The following is a 22,789-nucleotide window of genomic DNA, read 5'->3' on the forward strand; positions in this document are numbered from 1 at the left end:
TCAAATACTTGTAGAATAATTAAAACAAACAGCAAAGAAAGTTCCTCTTTTATTGATCTAACTCTGCCATTCACGAGATGAATCAACATGCAGATTTTCTATGGAAAAGTTAACCAAGTCCAATTCCAAAATAATGAACGTCGGTGGTAGCATGTATGATTAAATCATCATTGCTGGCTCACAGAGAGAAAGGACAGTTGCAGATTAAGAACTTCTAGCAGAAATCAGGTACTCACTACCCATTATATGTATATATTTATTTATTTAGTGATCCAGTGCGGAATAGGCCATTCTGGCTCTTCGAGCCCCACCGCCCGGCAACCCCTGACTTAACCCTAGCCTAATCACAGGACAATTTACAATGACCATTAACCTACCAACCAGTACGTCTTTGGACTGTGGGAGGAAACTGGAGCACCCAGAGGAAACCCAGGTGTTCCGGCGGAGGGATATACAGACTCCTCACAGAGGACATCAGAACTGAACTTTGAACTCCGACATCCTGAGCTGTAATAGCGTTGCGCCAACCACTACGTTACCATGGTGCCCGCACCGACTAAATGAGAACCAACTGCTGACAAAGCTCAGGTAACAGATTTCAAACTATCTTCTGTTCTATTTTATTTTATTTAGAGACACAGACCCTTACGGCCCATCGAGCCACGTTGCCCAGCAACCCACCTATCTAACACCAAACTAATCATAGGATAATTTACAATGATCAATTAACCTTCTAGCTTGTACGTCTTTGGAATGCGGGAGGAAACTGGAGTACCCGGAGGAAACCCACGCGATTCATGGGGAAAACGTACAAATTCATAATAAACAGCATCGTGATTGAACTTTGAAATGCCCCGAGCTGAATAACATCACACTAACTGCTAGTTATCTCTATTCTCTGTGGATAAAGTTTTTGTTTTACTGAGGATACTCTCTAAGACTTCATAAATTTGACTTTTGGAAATGAATATTTGTCCAAAATTTCTGCAAATTTACGTACTCCGGTACTTAACCCTGTACCAGTGGAAAAGCCTGGCATCGCCTCTCTGTCCTGTACAAGCTGGGAGCTCCTGAATTTCCATACAGCTGATAGCTGCAGTCAGTATCTCTGCACTCTTCAGCTGGGCATTGCGGATTCCGATCGGGAAGAGTGAATCTCCGCAGATCCCCATCAGCAATGTCAGGATATCTGCCTGCTGAACCTGTGACAGATCTAACCTGGTGCAGGTCAGTGAAATCATTCACTTCAATCGAGAGAGAGGCACATTTCTGGTCATTTTCCTTTTTTAAAAAATCACCTGTTAATTTCAATGTAATACATCCTGTTTTAAGTTCTTACTTTTTTTTATCATTTAGAATGTTTCAATGTGAATTTCCTTTTCAGGTTTTTGGATATCTTCCAAGTCAGACACATTCATAAGCAATCAAACCTTTTAAGAGCTGAGCCGCACAAGTTAACAGAGGTGTTAAGAAGGGGTATGGTGTGTTGGCCTTCTTTAGTCAGGGGACTGAGTTCAAGAGCTGTGGGGTAATGTTGCAGCTCTATAAAACCCTGATATGACCATGCTTGGAATCCGGTTGCCTTATATGAAGGATGAGGAAGCTTTAGGGAGGGTACAGAGGAGATTTACCTGGATTGGAGAGCATGTCTTACGAGGATAGGTTGAGTGAGTTAGGTCATTTCCCTTTGGAGTGAAGGAGGATGAGAGGGAGCTTGCCAGGGGTGTATAAAATAACAAGAGAAAATGTCTCTGTGTGGACAGGCGGAGGTACTTTCCCAGGGCAGATATAGTTAAAAGGAGGAGACATAATTTTAAGGTGATTGGTGGTAAGTACACTCAGTAGCCACTTATTAAGTCCACCAGTACACCTGCTCTGTAATGCAAATATCTAATCAGCCAATCATGTGGCAGCAACCCAATGCATAAAAGCATGCAGACACGGTCCAGAGGTTTAGTTGTTTTTTTTAGACCAAACATCAGAATGGAGAAGCAATGTGATCTAAGTGACGTTGACGGTGACGGTGGAATGGTTGTTGGTGCCAGACAGGGTGGTTTGAGTGTCTCAGAAACTGCTGATTTCCTGGGATTTTCACACGCACCAGTCTCTAGGCTTTATAGAGAATGGTGTAAAAAACAAAAAACACATCTGGTGAGTGGCAGTTCTATGAGGAAAAACACCTTGTTAATGAGAGAGGTCCGAGGAGGCAGTAATACAAGTACACGCATTACAGCAGTGATGTACTGGCGTGCAGAAGAGCATCTCAGAATGCACAACATGTTGAACTTTGAAGTGAATGGGCTACAGCAGCAAATGAGCACGGACATACACTCAGTGGCCATTTTATTAGGTGCGCTGTGTGATTAGGGATGGTGTCAGCAGTAGATTTTTTTTTTTTTTTTTTTTTTTTTTTTACACAGAGTGTCGTGGTTGTGTGGAATGCCCGCCAGAGGTGGTGGTAGAGGCAGATATATTAGGGACATTTAAGAAACTGTTAGATAGGCACGTGGATGATAGAAAAATGGAGAGCTACTGTGTGTAGAATTAGATTGATCTTAGATAGAGCAGGTTAAAATGCTGGCACAACATCAAAGGCTGAAGGGTCTGTAATTTGCTGTAGTGTTCTATGTCCTGTGTTCTCTCTTGGTAGTATAGCTTTACCAGGTGTGTTATTTGACATCTGGAGTCCATACAGATGCACTGCATGGGTAATCTGAGCATCAGCAGTATCCTTATCAAAATTTGCAGCCATTAAGTTTGCAAATGACTATTTTTTGTATCCACAGATAAACGGAGCAAGATCCATTTGTTCTCTCCACTATTTGGAAACGGAAGGAGGCCTGTTGCTATTAAAATAATAATAAATGCAGAGCAGACCAACATGACTATATCTAGTCATTAGGGTTATAAACAGGAACACAGGCAACACTGAAGTGGAAAATTTCCTCCCTGTAACAGTAAGATAGATAGCTCCCTCCATGAACTTTCAACAGTGAGATTTATTGCATATCTTTGATAAGTCTCCCAATAATATTTCTTTGCGTGTTTTATGAAGAACGCATCTTTATTAAAGTTCAAAATTCAAAGTGCATATATGTTACCATATACTACATGGAGGGTGTTCAGAGGAGGTTCACAAGGATGATTCCAGGAATGAAAGGATTATCATATGAGGAACATTTGAGGGCTCTGGTCTGTACTCACCGGAATTTAGAAGGATGAGGTGGCATGTCATTGAAACCTTTCTAATGTTGGAAGGCCTAGACAGATTATATGTGAAAAGGGTGTTTCACATGGTGGGGGAGTCTCGGACAAGCAGGCACAGCCTCAGGATAGAGGCTGTCCATTTAAAACAGAGATGCGGAGAAATTTCTTTAGCCAGACGGTGGTGAATTTGTGGGATTTATTACCACAGGCAGCTGTGGAGGCCAGGTCGTTTGGTGTATTTAAGGAAGAGCTTGATAGGTTCTTGATTAGACACAGCATCAAAGGTTACGGGGAGAAGACCGTGGAGTGGGGCTGAGGAGAGGGGAAAAAGGATCAGCCATGATTGAATGGCAGAGCAGACTTGATGGGCCAAATGGCCTATTTCTGCTCCCAAGTCATATGGTCTTATAGTTGAAATGACTTAGATGAAGGGGTGATGCTACCATAGCCAGATTTACAAAGGTAAGTGCAGCTTATTCTCCTTTCAAGGTAGAAAATGACAGAAAATGCAATATGTAATTTTCACGAACATTATTACTAGATTTAACTTAGAGGAATCCACGGGCAAGGATCCCTCTGTTCTTCCACACCGCAAAGGATCCTGCCATTAACTTTGTACTCTATCTTCAAGTTCAACCTTCCGAAGTGAATCACTTCACAATTTTCTGGATTGAACTCCACTGGCCACGTCTCTGCCTAGCTCTGCATCAAGAGTCTGAGTGGGAGTGCCGAGAAAGAGATTTTTGAAATTTTCGTTATTTTTTTTTCTCCAACGGCTTTCTGAGAGGCGAGACTGCGCAGGCGTGTGACGTCGGGCAGTGCAGCGCGGCAGATTTAAAAGGGCAGACATCCTGCTTCGGGTTTGATTCGAAGAAGGAGTCTGAGAGTCTGAGTGGGAGTGCCGAGAAAGAAATTTTTGAAATTCTCGTTATTTTTTTTCTCCAACGGCTTTCTGAGAGGCGGGACTGCGCAGGCGTGTGACGTCGGGCAGTGCAGCGCGGCAGATTTAAAAGGAACAGAGCCTCATAGAGCGGGCAGCGTAGTTTGCGGGCGGCGGAGTGAGCCGGGAGCAGAGTGAAGACTTAAGGGCTTCGGCTCACCGGGCTGAGGCGGAAGCGGGCGAGGTGAGGAAGGTTTGACATTCATTTTCTGTTGTTATTTGAGGAGAGGGGCAGTATGAGTGTGAGGGCAGTTTACTGTTCTCGGTGTCGGATGTGGGAGGCCCTGGAGTCTCCAAGCCTCCCGGACGTCTACATCTGCGCCAAGTGCATCGAGATGCAGCTCCTAAGGGACCGCGTTACGGAACTGGAGCTGCAGCTCGATGACCTTCGTCTGGTCAGGGAGAGCGAGGAGGTGATAGAGAGGAGTGGAAGGCAGGTGGTCACGCCAGGGCCACGGGAGGCAGATAAGTGGGTCACGGTTAGGAGAGGGAAGGGGAAAAGTCAGGTGATGGGGAGCACCCCGGTGGCTGTGCCCCTTAACAACAGGTACTCCTGTTTGAGTACTGTTGGGGGGGACAGCTTACCCGGGGGAAGCAACAGTGGCCCTGCCTCCGGCACAGAGTCTGGCCCTGTAGCTCAGAAGGGTAGGGCAAGGAAGAGGAGGGCAGTTGTGATAGGGGACTCGATAGTAAGGGGGTCAGATAGGCGATTCTGTGGACGCAGTCCAGAGATCCGGATGGTAGTTTGCCTCCCTGGTGCCAGGGTCCGGGATATTTCTGATCGTGTCCAAGATATCCTGAAGTGGGAGGGTGAGGAGCCAGAGGTCGTGGTACATATAGGTACCAATGACATAGGTAGGAAAAGGGATGAGGTCCTGAAAGGAGAATATAGGGAGCTCGGAAGGGAGTTGAGAAAAAGGACCGCAAAGGTAGTAATCTCGGGATTACTGCCTGTGCCACGCGACAGTGAGAGTAGGAATGCGATGAGGTGGAGGATAAATGTGTGGCTGAGGGATTGGAGCAGGGGGCAGGGATTCAAGTTTTTGGATCATTGGGACCTCTTTTGGCGCAGGCGTGACCTGTACAAAAAGGACGGGTTACACTTGAATCCTAGGGGGACCAATATCCTGGCGGGGAGATTAGCGGGGGCTACTGAGGTGACTTTAAACGAGAATGGTTGGGGGGTGGGAATCAAATTAAAGAGGCTAGGCGTGAGGAGGTTAGTTCACAACAGAGGGATGGGAACCAGTGCAGAGAGACAGAGGGGTGTAAAGTGAGCGTAGAAGCAAAAAGTACAAAGGAGAAAAGTAAAAGTGGCAGGCCGACAAATCCAGGGCAAGCATTAAAAAGGGCCACTTTTCAACATAATTGTATAAGGGCTAAGAGAGTTGTAAAAGAGCGCCTGAAGGCTTTATGTGTCAATGCAAGGAGCATTCATAATAAGGTGGATGAATTGAAAGTGCAGATTGTTATTAATGATTATGATATAGTTGGGATCACAGAGACATGGCTCCAGGGTGACCAGGGATGGGAGCTCAACGTTCAGGGATATTCAATATTCAGGAGGGATAGACATGAAGGAAGGGGAGGTGGGGTGGCGTTGCTGGTTAAAGAAGAGATTAACGCAATAGAAAGGAAGGACATAAGCCGGGAAGATGTGGAATCGATATGGGTAGAGCTGCGTAACACTAAGGGGCAGAAGATGCTGGTGGGAGTTGTGTACAGGCCACCTAACAGTAGTAGTGAGGTCGGAGATGGTATTAAACAGGAAATTAGAAATGTGTGCAATAAAGGAACAGCAGTTATAATGGGTGACTTCAATCTACATGTAGACTGGGTGAACCAAATTGGTAAAGGTGCTGAGGAAGAGGATTTCTTGGAATGTATGCGGGATGGTTTTTTGAACCAACATGTCGAGGAACCAACTAGAGAGCAGGCTATTCTGGACTGGGTTTTGAGCAATGAGGAAGGGTTAATTAGCGATCTTGTTGTGAGAGGCCCCTTGGGTAAGAGTGACCATAATATGGTGGAATTCTTCATTAATATGGAGAGTGACATAGTTAATTCAGAAACAAAGGTTCTGAACTTAAAGAGGGGTAACTTTGAAGGTATGAGACGTGAATTAGCTAAGATAGACTGGCAAATGACACTTAAAGGATTGACGGTGGATATGCAATGGCAAGCATTTATAGGTTGCATGGATGAACTGCAACAATTGTTCATCCCAGTTTGGCAAAAGAATAAATCAAGGAAGGTAGTGCACCCGTGGCTGACAAGAGAAATTAGGGATAGTATCAATTCCAAAGAAGTAGCATACAAATTAGCCAGAGAAAGTGGCTCACCTGAGGACTGGGAGAAATTCAGAGTTCAGCAGAGGAGGACAAAGGGCTTAATTAGGAAGGGGAAAAAAGATTATGAGAGAAAACTGGCAGAGAACATAAAAACGGACCGTAAAAGCTTTTATAGATATGTAAAAAGGAAAAGACTGGTAAAGGCAAATGTAGGTCCCCTGCAGACAGAAACAGGTGAATTGATTATGGGGAGCAAGGACATGGGAGACCAATTGAATAATTACTTTGGTTCTGTCTTCACTAAGGAGGACATAAATAATCTTCCAGAAATAGTAAGGGACAGAGGGTCCAGTGAGATGGAGGAACTGAGTGAAATACATGTTAGTAGGGAAGTGGTGTTAGGTAAATTGAAGGGATTGAAGGCAGATAAATCCCTAGGGCCAGATGGTCTGCATCCTAGAGTGCTTAAGGAAGTAGCCCAAGAAATAGTGGATGCATTAGTGATAATTTTTCAAAACTCATTAGATTCTGGACTAGTTCCTGAGGATTGGAGGGTGGCTAATGTAACCCCAATTTTTAAAAAAGGAGGGAGAGAGAAACCAGGGAATTATAGACCGGTTAGCCTAACGTCGGTGGTGGGGAAACTGCTGGAGTCAGTTATCAAGGATGTGATAACAGCACATTTGGAAAGCGGAGAAATGATCAGACAAAGTCAGCATGGATTTGTGAAAGGAAAATCATGTCTGACGAATCTCATAGAATTTTTTGAGGATGTAACTAGTAGAGTGGATAGGGGAGAACCAGTGGATGTGGTATATTTGGATTTTCAAAAGGCTTTTGACAAGGTCCCACACAGGAGGTTAGTGTGCAAACTTAAAGCACACGGTATTGGAGGTAAGGTATTGGTGTGGGTGGAGAATTGGTTAGCAGACAGGAAGCAAAGAGTGGGAATAAACGGGACCTTTTCAGAATGGCAGGCGGTGACTAGTGGGGTGCCGCAAGGCTCAGTGCTGGGACCCCAGTTGTTTACAATATATATTAATGACTTGGATGAGGGAATTAAATGCAGCATCTCCAAGTTTGCGGATGACACGAAGCTGGGCAGCAGTGTTAGCTGTGAGGAGGATGCTAAGAGGATGCAGGGTGACTTGGATAGGTTGGGTGAGTGGGCAAACTCATGGCAGATGCAATTTAATGTGGATAAATGTGAAGTTATCCACTTTGGTGGCAAAAATAGGAAAACAGATTATTATCTGAATGGTGGCTGATTAGGAAAAGGGGAGGTGCAACGAGACCTGGGTGTCATTATACACCAGTCATTGAAAGTGGGCATGCAGGTACAGCAGGCGGTGAAAAAGGCGAATGGTATGCTGGCATTTATAGCGAGAGGATTCGAGTACAGGAGCAGGGAGGTACTACTGCAGTTATACAAGGCCTTGGTGAGACCACACCTGGAGTATTGTGTGCAGTTTTGGTCCCCTAATCTGAGGAAAGACATCTTTGCCATAGAGGGAGTACAAAGAAGGTTCACCAGATTGATTCCTGGGATGGCAGGACTTTCATATGAAGAAAGACTGGATGAACTGGGCTTGTACTCATTGGAATTTAGAAGATTGAGGGGGGATCTGATTGAAACGTATAAGATCCTAAAGGGATTGGACAGGCTAGATGCAGGAAGATTGTTCCCGATGTTGGGGAAGTCCAGAACGAGGGGTCACAGTTTGAGGATAGAGGGGAAGCCTTTTAGGACCGAGATTAGGAAAAACTTCTTCACACAGAGAGTGGTGAATCTGTGGAATTCTCTGCCACAGCAAACTGTTGAGGCCAGTTCATTGGCTATGTTTAAGAGGGAGTTAGATATGGCCCTTGTGGCTACAGGGGTCAGGGGGTATGGAGGGAAGGCTGGGGCGGGGTTCTGAGTTGGATGATCAGCCATGATCATAATAAATGGCGGTGCAGGCTCAAAGGGCCGAATGGCCTACTCCTGCACCTATTTTCTATGTTTCTATGTTTCTATATCAAAGTCCTGTTGTAACCTACGACAACCTTCTACCCGAGTCACAACACCACCAAACTTTATGACATGATGGGCTGAAGGCCTGTTTCCACTCTAAATCAGAGATGAATCCTGTCAGTAGCTACTGAGTTATTCAGTAATACTCTCAGTCTTACTCCCTGGGGAAGACAGGTAATCTTCCAGATTTAGTGAGATGCACATTTACCAGTCACTGAAGTATGTGTCAAGTGAGAATGTAACACAGCTGGGTACCTTGTGGGCTAATCTGGGTGTGCAGCAAATGGATCTTGCAGGGCGAGAGCCTTTTGAAAACAACAAAGTCTCAGTAGGACTGAGTCATTGCTTGAAGTAGCAAGTGGAGAGTCACCATTTGCAGGACGGGATCCTTTTTGAAACTGCAAGTCTCATCAGGAGCGCGTATCATTTGAGCCAATAAAAAGAAAGGAGTTGTAAGTGGAGGTGCCACTGTTGGAGTGGGACAGTGTTAGAGTGGCCCGGCTTTGTCTCAACAAGTTTCGACAAGAGAAAGCTTGGGCAAGCATAGGTGGAGGTTCTAGGTAAGCTTCCAGTAAGTTTTTCTTTTCTGTTAGTACATAGCAAGTGCGCTGAGAATGGGTCCAGAGTTCGTGGTACAGTATGTTCCTTGTGTGGGATGAGCGAACTTTGGGAGAACTCCACTCTCCCTAATAACTAAATCTGTACAAAGTGCACCAAGCTGCAGCTTGATGACCTGCGGCTCATATCGGAGCATGAGGAGATGATAGGTAGGAGCTACAGGGAGGTAGTCAGTCCTAAACTGCAGGAGGCATGTACCTGGGTGACTGTCAGGAGAGGGAAAGGGAATAGGCAGCCAGTGCAGAGTACCCCTGTGGCCAGTCCCCTCAATGATAACTGCTTTCAATACTGTTGGGAGGGACAAACTACCAAGGAGAAGCCACAGTAAGCGGCTTGCTGTTACCGAGTCTGCCACTATGGCTCTGAGGGAAGGTGGGAGAACAGGGGTGCAGTAGTAATAGAGGATTCCACAGTTAGGGGAGTAGGCAGCAGATTCTGTGGATGTGATAAAATTACCCAGATGGTATTTTGCCTCCCAGGTGCCAGGATCAGGGATGCCTTGGATTGGGTCCATGTCATTCTAAAGGGGAAGGGCGAGCAGCCAGAAGTCTTGCTACATATTGGTACTAATGACATAAGTAAGAAATAGGAGGAAGTCCTGAAGAGAGAATACAGGGAGTTAGGTAGAAAACCGACACATGGGACTTCCAGGGTAGTATCCTCTAGATTGCAGTCTGTGCCGTGCGCCAGTGAGGGTAAGAATAGGATGGCAGCTGAGTAGGATGATAGGATATTAATGGCTTTGTGGCCAGGTTTGTGGACAATGCAATGATAGCTGGAAGGGTAGGTAGCATTGAGGCAACAGGGAGGCTGGACAGATTAGAATGGACAAAGAAGTGGCAGATGGAATACAGCGTCAGGAAGTGTGGGGTCATTCGTTTTAGTAGAAGGAGTAAAGGCAGAGACTACTTTCGAGACAGAGAAAATTTAAAAAATCCAAGGTGCAAAGGGACTTGAGAGTACTTACGCAGGAGCCCCTGAAGGTTAACTTGCAGGCTGAGTCAGTAGTGAAGAAAGCAAGTGCAGCGTTAGCGTTCATTTTGACAGGACTAGGAAGGGCGGGATGCGGGGCTTTCAAAGGCACTGGTAAGGCTGCACTCGTGAGCGGTTCTGGGCCCCCGTGGGTCTGTGCTCGCAGGAGTTTAGAAGAATGTGGGGTAGGGTCACCTATCAAATATTGAAACCTATCAAATACTAAAAGGTCTGGATAAACTGCACATAGGGAGGATGTTTCCTATATTGGGTGATTCTAGGACCAGCGGGCACAGTCTCAGACTAGAGGGATGTCCATTTATAGTAAATGTAGTAAATGTTTGGAATTCAGTGCCACAGCTGATGGTGGAGACCAAGTCACTGGGTATTATTAAAGCAGAAGTTGATAGGTACTTGATTAATAAGGGTATAAAGGTTTATGGGGACAAGGCAGGAGAATGCGGTTGAGGGGGATCGGGAATGATAGAACGAACTCGATGGGCTGAATGGTCTAATTCTGCTCCTATGGCTTATAGTCATATGGATCCACGTGAAATGTGGTCTGACTAAAATCACGTGTACTTGGAGCTTTGTAATAACTGTGGTAGACCCGTTTCATTAGTGTGGTGAGAACCCAGACGGATGGCAAGATCAGATAGATCATTGACTTTGTGGAGGAAGATAGGGTTTTGGATTAAGATCTTACGCAAAGGAAAGCCAGAATCACAATATGCACTCACCTATAACAGACCCTGAACCTCAGCCAAGGTTAAACTCAAATATCTGGGATGGGATTAGAACCCAGAGGTTTCTGACTCGGAGCCCAGACTGTTAGTCATTGACCTAAGGCAGTTCCTGCTCTCCCTGAAGAGTGGCATTGTTAATCAAGGAAAGCCATGTTGGTGTTCTGCACAAGTTTCTATCAGACTATCTAAGCAAAGGGACTTAACTGTCCACCTAATGTCAACATCATTTCACCAAATTACAGAAATTCCCTCTGTTAGAATCATTGTCTTCCCAACCTTTTGTGCTCCATTGTCTAACTTGCTTCCTTTTCTCATTTCTTTATGAAAAGTCTTCAACCTAAAGCATTAAGTCTGTTCCTCTTTCCACAGGTGCTGCCCTATCTGCTGCGTATTTTCAGAATTTTGTGATTTTATTGCAGTTTTGCACCATTTGCCAGTTTATGATTTTTTTTTCTCTCTCTCTCACACAGAGAGGAGGCAGGTTTAAAAGTGACTCTTTTGACCACAGGCCCATGATGGGGAGGACAGGAATAACCTGAGGTACAATGCCCACTATCAAGAGGAGGTCAAATTGCGGCACCACCACCATAGGCAAAATCTCTGAGCTGAGAGCCCAGAACATAGAACATTAAATAGCAACCCAGGAACAGGCCCTTTTGCCCACCATGTCTCTGCTAGCTAGGTCAATTTTTACTAACCTTCTCTGGCTGCACAAGATCCATATTCCTCTATTTCCTGTCTGTTAATCTGCCTGCCTGTCTAAATGATTCTTAAATGCAATTATGGTGTTTCAGCTTCCACCACCTCCTAGACAGCTTCATCCACATATCTGCCACTCAACATAAAAAACTTACCTCATAAATATCCTTTAAAATTTCCCCTTTCACCTTAAATCTTTGCTCTCTAGTATTGAATTGACATTTAGCATTTGACATTTCCACCCTGGGAAGAAGTTTCTGACTATCTACCCTACCCATGTTCCTCATAATTTTATATACATCTTTCTGATTGCCTCTCACATGAATCCTGATGAAGGGTCAAGCCTGAAAAGTCAGCTGTTCATTTCCCTCCATAGATCCCACCTGACCCACTCAGCTCCTCCATGGTGTGTGTGTCTCTCAAGATTTCCAGCATCTGTAGAATGTCTTGCGTCTTTTTTTTATATATATACTGAATGTCACAGACAACAGTGGTCCCAGCGCTGTTCCCTGTAGCCCATGCCTGTTCACAGACCTCCTGTCAGAATAAAACCCTTCCACCACTACCCTCTGTCTACGATGTTTGATCCTATTTTGATTCCAGTTCTCCATGTCCCCCATGTGCTTAATCTTCTGGACTGCCTACCAAGAAGGATCTTGGCTAAGGTTTTACTGAAGTCTATGTATACAACATTCACTTCCCTCCCCTCTTCAATCATCTTTGCCTTTTCTGCAACAAGCTCAATTATATTTGTAAGCCATTACTTCCTGCATTCAAAGCCATTCTGATAATCCCTAATAAGTATGTGCCTTTTCTGATTTGAGTAGATCCTATCCCTAAGAATCATCTCCAATAATTTCCCCACCACTGATGTAAGGCTGACTGGCCAGTAGTTTACTGGATTTTCTCATTGTCTTTTTTTAATCAGAGGAGCAGTCCTCTGTTTAAGGGCAATTCTCTAGTCCTTTGTATTGAACAGCAGCTTGAGCTTATATTAAGAAAAATAAACAGGGCACAAAAGGTATTCAAACTCTTTATTCATGAGGGTCTTGAACAGGTAAATAGTGTTATGTCACATCTCCATGACCATGGTCCCAGAAACAGGAGAAGAATGAGAGACTCTGCTGTCTCATCAGGAGCAATAATTGAATTCTGTTCAAGTAGAAAAGTGACTAGTCGCTATGAACATGGATTATTGACAGCTTAGTACAGGCCATTCAGCCCACAATGGTGTGCCAACCCCTTATCCTACTCTGAGATCAATCTAATCCTTCCCTCCCACAAAGCCCTCCATTTAGTTTTCATCCATGTACCTCTCTAAGAGTCTCTTACATGTCCCTCACAACACGCTGGAGGAACTCAGTAGGTCGGACAGCATCCATGGAAACGATGAGTCAACATTTCGGGCTAGAACCCTTTGTCAGGACTTGACGAAGGGTTCCGGCCCGAAACGTTGACTCTTTTCTTTTTTAAATCTTTTTGTTAAATTAGTACACAAAAAGTAAACCATGTAGACACTAATACACTGTTGCAATATAAATTTGCAAGAGATATTAATACACAAAAAAAGTTAGTACAAACAGTGCAGTTTAGATATAACAAGGTAATATAATAGTATACTAATTTTCCATACATATCAGTAAAGAGAAGAAAAAACCCAAAAAACCCACCAAGCAACTAATCTAAAAAGCAATGGGCTAACTAGGTAACAAGTAGACTTAAACAACTTAAAACAATCACATCCTCAAACCCGACCTCTATTAAAAAGTTAAAAAAGCAAGAAGGGAATGTAAATATGGGCAAAGAGAAAAAAAATTACATTAAATGAAAATGTTGAATAAAAGGTCTCCAGGTCTGTTCAAATTTAACTGAAGTATCATAAAGATTACTTCTAATTTTCTCCAAATTTAAACATAGTATCATCTGAGAAAACCAAAAGAACATAGTTGGGGCATTAATCTCTTTCCAATGTTGTAAAATACATCTTTTCACCATTAAAGTAAGAAATGCAATCATTCTACGGGCTGAAGGGGAAAGATTACTGGAAATTTTAGGTAATCCAAAGATAGCGGTAATAGGATGGGGAGAAATATCTATATTCAATGCCTTTGAAATAATATTAAAAATGTCTTTCCAAAAAGTTTCCAAAGTAGGACAGGACCAGCGAAACGTTGACTCATCGTTTCCACGGATGCTGCCCGACCTGCTGAGTTTCTCCAGCATGTTGTGAGTGTTGCTTTGATCCCAGCATCTGCAGATTATTTCGTCTTACATGTCCCTAATGTATCTTCCTCTACCACCTCCTCTGACAGTGCATTGCATGCATTTACCACAGTGAGAGAAACCTATTTCTGACATCCCCTCTATACTTTCTCCAAACACTTTAAAGTTACACCTCTTCAGATTAACCACTTCTGCCCTAGATATACTCTATCTGCGCCCAATAAGCCTTGACTAATGAAGTGAAGAATTAAACTGCATATCGCCAGCATTTTACCATAGGCTCAGGAAGTCTTAAGGAGTTTCGAACTCTAAGAACTGTATTGTCTTGGCAAATGATGTAAACGAGCAGAGTGACTCTATAGTCACAGCATGCTCACTAATCCTGTGAAACCAGATGGGGGGAGTGTCTCGGATCAAGTGGAGTTAGACTCCACTCAGACTGGGGCTTTGGCACTGACCATCGAGCAGCATTGGCAGCTGATGTTTATTGTCTCTTCTTTATCATTTACTTGCACTGCACTTTTGCGGTAGCTTTTGCACTTTATTCTGCATTGTTATTGCTTTACCTTATTCTAGCTCAATGCACTGTGTAATGATACGATCTGTATGAACAGTATGCAAGACAAGCTTTTCACTGCATATCGGCACATGTGACATTAAAAAAAGCAAAACCAATTGCACTGTTATGTTTTTGTAGTTGGTGCATTAACAGTGACATTTGTCGTCAAGTTCTGTGCTACAGAGGGAACATTAGGCATTATCTTTGTGGTTGAAAAGCAAAAATTGCTGGAAGTAGCAGGTTTATACACACAATGGCCACTTTATTTGGTACACCTGCTCATTAATCCAAATGTTTATTCATTGTGGTAGCAACTCAGTGCATAAAAGCATGCAGACAAGGTCAAGAGATTCAGTTGTAGTTCAGACCAAACATCAGAATAGGGAAGAAATGTGATCTGAGTGACTTTGACCATAGAATGATTGCTGGTGCCAGTGGTTTGAGCATCTCAGAAACTGCCAATCTCCTGCGATTTTTCACGTACAACAATCTCGAATTTACAGAGAACGGTGCAAAAGACAAAAAAAAAATCCAGTGAGTGGTAGTTCTGTGGATGAAATGCCTTGTAATGAGACAGGTCAGAGGGGAATGGTCAGACTGGTTTAAGCTGACAGGAAGGCGACAGTAACTCAAGTAACCGCTCGTTACAACGGTGGTGTGCCAGAAGATCATGTCTGACTGCACAAAATGCTGAACTTGGAAGGGGATGGGCTACAGTAGCAGAAGACCATGAACATAAACTCAATGGTCTCTTTATTAGGTACAGGACGTACCTAATAAAGTGGCCACTGAGTATATTTGTTATCTGTTTTTAATTTTGGGAAGCACTGGCGAAAACTTTCAGGGAGACAGAGTAAAACCATCCCTTCGCCCCACTGAGCCTGAGTCTATTATCAACCACACATTCAGACTAATCATACATTAATTCCATTTTGAGCTTTCATAAAAACAAGGAACAAGATTCATATTAATGTGACTATCATTCTCTTACTTATTAATGATAGCAAGAAAGTAGGAATATTGATGGGTGCATCTGCACTGAACTGTGGTGAGAAGTTGAAGAGCCTTAGATTCATGACATATGTGTTCTCTCTCCCTCTCCCTCCCCCCTCCCTCCCCATTGGGTGTTTTTTTTAGACTTTTTAAATGGGTTCTTTAGGGTTTCTTGTTTTTCAGCTGCCTGTACGGAGATGAATCTCAAGGTTGTATAATGAATACATACATTGATAATAAATGTACTTTTGAATGTTTGAACTTTTGAACAACTGTGAATCCAGAGCCAAAATCACCCTGTTATCAGAATCAGGACTGCCTGGAGAATGGAAGTGTTTCAGAGTCAAATCTGGACTTCATACAAAGTTTATTTGACACAAGTTTAGGGTTAGTACACAGATATATCTACTTGCTCTGAAGTTAATGTAAATGCTCTATAACAAGCAAAACAATGTTGCTGGATAATGTCACGACAATGGCTATATTCCAATTCACAATCTGCATATTGCAACTTCAAGCACTGGGTAATTCTGTCCCTCTCCCATTTACATTGTCCTGCTCTACACCAACCAACATCCTGGAATCTCTTGGAAAAATGGAAATCCATGGATACGTATTCCTTCCTTGGTGCACAAGAATGTTTAGCTCCTCAATTACTCTAAAAAAAAAAGTAGCCTATTTTGGAAAATATTTATTAATAAAAGTTTATGCTCCCTTAACCAAATTAAAGCAAGTAAACTCCAAGTGCCAATCAAAACCCCATTTGAAACTAAAACTGTGTCATAAAGATTTTGAGTAAGTTTGATCCATGGCCTGTGGTTTAAGTCCATCTGGAAGTTGACTTGAGTGAATTAATGGGTAATACTCAGACAGCATCTGAGTTGTAGAAAGATATTCACAAATCTGAAGAGAATATATTTTGGAAACCCGGGGGGAAATCAATGAGAAGTGAAAGGAGATATGTCACTGACATTGATTCATTGCAATGGGAAAGCATTTGGCAAAAAATTAATTTGGCAGAATCTGAAGCTAGCTCTCTGCTCATACAATGCTGTAGTGTACAATATGTCTCTCTCTTGTACAAGTCAAATTATGTGATGAACAGAAATACTGGAAATCTTATAAATACACAGAGTCAATTGCAATAGTTCTGGTACAATAGTCAAATAATTGTCTCTAAGTCCTGTGATCCTGTTCTGAATCTGAATCTCAACAAAAGTAAAGCTCCTAAAGTGGGGACAGGTTGCACTCTATTGTTTCCTTTCTTTTAAAATAATATTTTATCTTATTTGTTCATTTATAGGATTCTGGTCATCAATGGTAAGGAGAGCATTCAGTGTCCATCACTAATTGCCCGAGAAGGCAGTAGCGATCAATCTTTCTGAAAGGTGGTGATCCTGGTGAGGTAGCTCTACACAATATTGTTGGGAAGAGATGGTTTAGACCATAAAGGAGTAACAATATGGTCCAAGTTCAAATATACACTCAGTGGTTACTTTATAAGGTACACTTGCTCTTTAATATAAATATCCAATCAGCCGAACATGTAGCAGCATAAAAGCATGCAGACATAGTCAGGAAGTTCAGTTGTGCCTTATGAGAATAGGTTGAGTGAATGTGGCCTTTTCTCCTCAGAGTGACAGAGGATGAGAGGTGACTTGATGATGAGAAACATCGATCATGTAAATAACCAGAGGCTTTTTACCAAGGTTGAAATGGCTAACACGAGGGGCATAGTTTTAAGGTGCTTGGATCTAGGTACAGAGGGGGATGTCAGAGGTAAGATTTTCACACGGAGAGCGGTGGGTGTGTGGAATGCATTGCCGGCGACAGTCGTGGAGGAGAATATCACAGGGTCTTTTAAGAGACTCTTAGATAGGTACATGGAGCTTAGAAAAATAGAGGGCTATGCAGTAGGGTAATTCTAAGCAGTTTCTAGAGTAGGTTACATGGTTGGCACAACGTTGTGAGCTGAAGGGCCTGTAATGTGCTGTGGATTTCTATGTTCTAGGTTCAGACCAAACATCAGAACAGGGAAGAAGTATGATCTCTGTAAGTGACATTGACCATGGAATGATTGTTGGTGCAGGATGAGGTAGTTGGAGGATTTCAGAAACTGTAGATCTCCTGGAATTTTCATGCACAACAGTCTCTAGTGTTTACAGAGAACGGCGTGAAAAACAAAAAAAAAAAATCCTGTCAGTGTCATTGTGCGAGGAAAAAGAAACACTTTGTTAATTACAGAAATCAGAGGAGAATGGCCAGACTGGTTCAAGCTGACAGGAAGGCGACAGTAATTCAAATAACCATGTGTTACAGCAGTGGTGTGTAGAAGAACATCTTTGAATGCACAACACATCAAACCTTGAAGTGGATGGGCTACAGCAGCAGAAAACCAATCCTCTACCTAATAAAGTGGCTTCTGGGTGTATAGGTGAACTTGCTGGTAGTGAAGCAAAAACAGAAAATACAGGCAACCCTCCACAGGTTAGTCAGCATCTGTAGGAGAGGAAACAATCAGTTTTTCTGGTCCTGGACCATTCATTTGAACTGGGAAAGAGAGAAAGCAAGCAAATTTCTGGAGAAACTCAGCGGGCCAGGCAGTCTATGTGGAGGGAAATGGACAGTCGAGATTTCAAGTTGAGACTGTTCCTCTGGATTGAAGGATACACGGGAGCTAGGCAGTAGGAGAAGGAGTGGAGCAGAAAGTTTAGGTAGAAGAGAAGATATGGGAGAAGGGTTATATATGAATCTCTGGTCCCTTTGCTTGTGGCGGTGTTCCCATCAAACTAATATCCATTTCTTCCAGGTGATGAGGTTTGCATGTTTGGGAGATGCTGCCGTGGTGACCTAGGCCAGTAACTGCCATGTCAATGGTCGAGAAACCCAATGTTTGGGATGATTAAGGACCCCATCATCCAGGACATGCCTTCTTCCCATTGCCACTATCAAGGTGGTGGTACAGGAACCTGAAGACATACACTCAATGTTTTAGGAATAGCTTCATTCCCTCTGTCATTAGATTACTGAATGGACAATGAAACCATCTACACTTTTTCTTTTATTTGCTCTCTTTTTGCACTAATAATTTATTTTTTTTTATATACACAGAGTTCTTACTGTGATTTATAGCTTTTTATTATTGTATGGCCATGTTCTGCTGGTGCAAAACAATATATTTCATGACATATACCAGTGATATTAAACCTGACTCTGATTCTCTGGTTGATAGGTGACCAACCAAGTGGACATCTCTGTTGAACTTCTTGAGTGTTGTCAGAGCTGCAGTCATCCACATAAGTTACGAGTATTCCAGATCCTAGTTTGCGCCTTGTGGATGTTAGAGTTTGCAGAGAAGGGACTGACTGTTGGCTACCCAGCCTCTGAGGAGTTCTTGAAGTTACTGGAAAAATGGTGACTCTCAGATTTTGATGGGGACCTTGTTGAAGCTTATAGAATATCACGATGTTGACTCTTGTAAATGAATATTTGTATTTGGCATAATAGATGTGTGTATAATTACTCATAATAAATACTTCTATGGTATCCTTAATGGTTCCTTAAGGCTGTTACAGCTGTGGAGGAGGGTTGACAATGGGGACAAGTTCCCACTAACTATTAAATGCTCCCAGTGGTGTGCACATCAAATAGCCTCTGACAACAAAGTCCAGTTTCTGGTTTTCACGTGTGGCTTAGCTACTGAGCCTGGCAGGACCGTTTCTACTGACAGGAGAAGGGGCAAAGGTGGTGAATCTGTGGACTCTACTTCCACAGATAGCTCTTGAGGCCGTCATTCTGCACATTTAAAGCAGACATTGATAGGTTCTTGATTAGTAAGGTCATCAGATATTATATTGGAAAAGGCAGGGGAATGGGTTTGAAAGGGATAATAAGTTAGCCATGATGGAATGGCGGAGCAGACTTGATGGACCACATTACCTAATTTTGCTTCTATGTTTTATGATGTTATGGTCTTACCTGGATGTTTATCAGGTAAAGTGTCAGCCTTTAAGAAAGGTTTTCTGGGTTTCCACTGATCTATTCCTGGTTTGACTCTTGTACATTTTAGCTGTAATGTTAATTGTGCCCCCATGTTGTGGATGAGCCCAGCTGGGGGAATAATCTCTGCCTCGCATACCTGTTGTGCTTATTGCAGAATGCCCCAAACTGCCCGTCCTGACGACAGTGAAGAAAGGACTGCAAAGAATGGAATCTATTTTATAATAGATCAAAATTGCCAAAGAAAATATATGCTGACAAATTGCCACAAGGCTTAGTTATAGTGTGCACACTTCCAAGTAGACCAAGTCAGGAAATATTGAAACCACGCTTTTTGGCTCATGTTGATTCCAGCAAATTACTTGAAATCATTTTGTACATTTTTACTCTAAACCTACCCTCATATCCTTGAAAAATTCAATTCTTCCATCATTTCATTCAGTGATATATCCTCTTCTCCTTCAAATTCACAACTAATTGTTCTCATCCTTTTCCCTTTAATTATCTCTCACCTCTCTTTCACTCCTCCCCCCTCCCTCTCTCTCTGTCAAAATCTCCAATTCAACACATGAAAATTTCCCTCACTGGAAGAGAATAAGCAATGTTTTGGGCCAACACCCTTCATCAGGACTGAAAAGGAAGGGGGAAGATGACAGAGCAAGGTGGTGGGGGGAGAGGAAAGAATATATGCTGGCAGGTGATAGGTGAGACCAGGTGGGGGGGGGGAAGGTGGATGGATGAGGGGAAATGAATTGAGAAGCTGGGAAGGTGACAGCTTCGTGAATAGGAGTCAGCAGTTTTCCTTCACTCCTGCTCCTCTGACTTTTACAATTGTCTGTTTTGTTTCTTAGCTTTCACTTTCAACTTCACGTGAGGTAGTGTTATAAACAAAACCATGCTTGGGATGGTGTCATGAAAATCAGGGAAGGATCCAACTGCCAAAAGCAACTATTTCAATCATCTCATTACAGGAAAGGTTCCACAAAATGAGAACTGGATTATAGCCGGCCACATTGTGGTTTTTGTCTCCTTTCACAGAAAAAATGCAAAATTAGCCCCAACATGCATGGAGATCAGTGTGCATCAGCAAGTAGAAAAAGGCAGATTGAGTTCCTGAGGTTTAGTAAAGAGTGTAAGGTTTCCAGTTGCAGGTTTTATCAACAGAATGGAACAATTTCTGTCACATAACTCAATTCCCATTTCTTTGAACACTTTACTTGAATGCGGTAACCACATCAATTTCAAATCCAGTTGGCTATATTATCCTGGATTCCATGGGCTCTTACCTTTCAAATTCCCAGGTGGATCTTTGTTAAAGTCCTCAGAAGTGCGCTCTGCATTAAAGAGGGATGGTTGCATTCCTAGAAAGTGGACCATATCACAATTTGTCATAATGACAAGTCACTTCATCGGTACCTTTGTCAAAAAAAAATATGAGCTGTAAAATAATTGTGTCGATTTATTTACTTTTTTGCATATAGATTCTGTAAGAGTGGATTTAATCTATATCTCAAAGTTTGGGGTAGCGATTTGTGAATTCTGGAAAGGTAAATTTCCATTTTCCAGGTGGTTGTAACACATTGGCATTGAAGTCCATGCTGTTGACATTGACGGTGTCACCCTCACCATACACCTGGTCACTTCCTCAAAAACAGTCATATTGGTCAGGCAGGATGTCCTACTAATAAAGGCAAACTGACCATCACTCTCTGCCAACCAAGTGCAGATTAACTTTGTCTCTCAGAACTTGTAGAAATGATATTGCTCGCATTGGTGTGTCTCACCAGCTAATAATTAGCTCGACTTTCCCTGCTGTCCTTTTGAATAAAGGCACCTGATTGATTGTTCTCCAGTAATTTAGCACCCCCTATGGCCTGAGAATATTTGAAAATTTCTCTCATAGTGGGGTTTACCCATTCTACTCCTACAGTGGGGTTTATCCATTCTACTCCTACAGTTATCGGCTGGCAGATAGTTGAGCTCTTTTTGCATGTCTGTTATTGTCGGAAGTTGCTGACAGGTTAGGCAGCTGCAAGAGAGAGCCAAAAAACTCCATAAAAAGGATCAGCCTTGACTGAATGGCAGAGCAGACTCGATGGGCCAAATGGTCTAATTCTACTATGTCTTATGGTCGTATAACAAACCTTTCAGCAACCTGTTATTCAACAGTGGATATTACTTCAGTTTTCAGTATAGTTAGATCTGAACATTCAGGCTGCCTCCAATTGAGAAAAAGGATACACCAATGCCACAAAAGTTAAATGGTGAACATCAATTATCAGCCCACTTTGTCAATAATGTCTGTAAATTGGAAGTGCCTGTTATAGTTTTGTCAGCATGTGTATCATTTATACACATCTCAAGTAAAGTTAGCCTTCATTATCACATTAACTGCAGCTGAGATTATTTTTGTTTACAAGTCATGTTCAGACTGTATACTTCAAATGAACACTAAATCAAATTGTGAAGGGGCCTCATTACTGTCTTTGTGCATTTGATTAATTTAATTTGCCTAAACTAGCAATGACCACAGGCACTGCATCTACCCTCTAATTTAATAGCGATTTCTCATCTATGCTGTGAGTTCTTTGTCCCTGCAATGTTTAAATACCTTCTCCCTTTTCCAAGGGTTCGTCTTCATGGTTATATTTCTTTGTGTTTAAACTGTCCAGTTGACTTTCTCTACATCACATCTGTGGAACAAAGATGACCAGAGCCTGCATGTCTCTCAGTCATCACAAAAGTCAAATACTAGAGGGCATTGATTTAACTTGAGGCTTGGGGGATGTTTAAAAGATATGTGCAGGGCAAATTTTTTAAAAAAACACAGAAATAATGGGTGCCGGGAACACACTGGCCGGAGAAGAGCGGGAAGCAGATGTAATATCAATGTTTCAGAGACATTCAGAACAGAATTAGAATCGGGCTTAATATTACCAGCATTATGTTGCGATATTTGTCGTCTTTGCAGCAGCAATACAATCCAATGCATAATAATAAGAAACTGAATTGCAGCAAGTGTATTAAATAAGTAGGCAGGTACTCCTACAGGTAATGGTGGCATAAAGACCACCATGCGAGCAGAATCAGAGCCACATTTATTATATCTGACATATACAAGACTAGAAGACCATAAGGTATAGGAGCAGAATTAGGCCATTTGGCCCATCAAGTCTGATCTACCATTTCATCATGGCTGAACCAATTTTCCCTCTCAGACCCAATCTCCTGCCTTCTTCCCGGTATCCCTTCATGCCCTGACTAATCAAGAGTCTATCAACCTCTGCCTTAGATACACACAAGGGCGGCTTCCACAGCAACCTGGGGGCAAAGAATTCCACAGAGTCACCATTCTCTGGAAGATTAGATTCCTACTCATCTCTATTCTAAAAGGATGCCCCTCCATTCTGAGGCCGTGTCCTCTGGTCTTAGACTCTCCCACTATAGAAAACATCCTCTCCACATCTACTCTATCAAAGCCTTTCACTATTCAATAGGTTTAAATGAGGTCAACCCTCATTCCTAATT

At 42.7% G+C, this 22,789-nt stretch overlaps 1 long non-coding RNA gene across 1 annotated transcript in view; it reads right to left on the reverse strand.

The window, feature by feature from the left end:
• The window catches only part of LOC134355024 (uncharacterized), a 101,979-nt gene that overhangs the window by 73,868 nt on the left and 5,322 nt on the right, over positions 1-22,789 (reverse strand). The window contains exon 2 of the long non-coding RNA XR_010019951.1: positions 20,548-20,677. This is a non-coding gene — a long non-coding RNA (uncharacterized LOC134355024). The remainder of the gene's footprint in view (positions 1-20,547; positions 20,678-22,789) is intronic.

Source organism: Mobula hypostoma, chromosome 12, assembly GCF_963921235.1.
Source record: "Mobula hypostoma chromosome 12, sMobHyp1.1, whole genome shotgun sequence".
NCBI classification, from domain to species: domain Eukaryota; kingdom Metazoa; phylum Chordata; class Chondrichthyes; order Myliobatiformes; family Myliobatidae; genus Mobula; species Mobula hypostoma.